The 1,007-nt window shown below is 33.6% G+C and overlaps 1 long non-coding RNA gene across 1 annotated transcript; it reads left to right on the top strand.

Moving 5' to 3' along the window:
- Positions 1-251: 251 nt before the first annotated feature.
- Positions 252-700, top strand: LOC125177957. Its single transcript, XR_007156730.1, has 2 exons — positions 252-479; positions 609-700. It is a non-coding gene; the product is annotated as an uncharacterized LOC125177957 (long non-coding RNA).
- Positions 701-1,007: the final 307 nt, after the last annotated feature.

Genomic DNA, 1,007 nt, shown 5'->3' with positions numbered 1-1,007 from the left:
TCTTTGGTTTGGCCCAACAATTTAAAGTCGTCTTTGACGCATTACTTTGGCAGTATTGCCGGCTTTCGAGCTTTAACTTAAAACTACTAATTGCACTTGTGCACATTAACCTCCTTCTGCTAACTTAACAAGTTGGGCCAGCCATTAACTAATATTTCATTAATTGCACCATTTTACCACAAATATACCTCTGAACGGCTTTATCCAAGCCACTTCGAAATTCGCCAATGGCAATAATTTTGAAGGTTGGTCTTCGCTATAATTTAAATTATGTCTTGTGAAAATGTCTAGCTTTGACTTGTTCATACCGTATTACTAAGATTCTTGCTAGTATTTTAAACCCGAACTAACCGTTTATTCCGTTATATTACAGTATAACCCCCGGTATTCACCTCTCGTCTCGTGTGTCATCTCGCTTCTTGCCTCCGGTGCTGCCAGTGTACACTACCTGTTCTGCATTGTACTTTGTTTAATTTAAGGTTAGAAGTGGAAACTGCGTTACTGTCATATCTTGTGCCATTGAATTGGAATTGCTGAATATAATAGTTTAAAGTCATTTCAAGTATTCCTACATCATTTTAATTTAGATCTTTTGTCTCTAATTTCAGTTTCGTGAACATCAGCCTCTACAGTTCTTGACAGACTGCACTGATGTCCAAGTTTCTTTCGTTTCTATTTCAATAAAAATTATTAGCTGTTATATTCGTATAAATTCCTTACAATGCAGAGATGCGAAACCGAAAAAAATCGCAATGGCGCTCGATGATTCATTCTATATAATCAACCATTGAAAATAAAAATAATTTAAAATGGAATAAAAATATTGGAAATTTATTATTTTAAAAGTTTACTGTCAAGTCAAGAGACGAGCTGGTTTCTTATTATTGTTAAAATTTCTCAGGAAGAAATAAATCGATTCAAGATGAATTTCAATTGTAATGATATGAGGAATTAAATCTGTAATGATTAAAGTTTAAAAAAATCGCGTGCAAGTGACTTTAAAGTTT

The sequence above is a fragment of the Hyalella azteca genome, unplaced genomic scaffold, assembly GCF_000764305.2.
Source record: "Hyalella azteca isolate HAZT.00-mixed unplaced genomic scaffold, Hazt_2.0.2 contig5975, whole genome shotgun sequence".
Classification (NCBI taxonomy): Eukaryota; Metazoa; Arthropoda; class Malacostraca; order Amphipoda; family Hyalellidae; genus Hyalella; species Hyalella azteca.
Note: the sequence above shows the minus strand (reverse complement) of the source record. Positions and strands in the feature narration are given on the sequence as shown.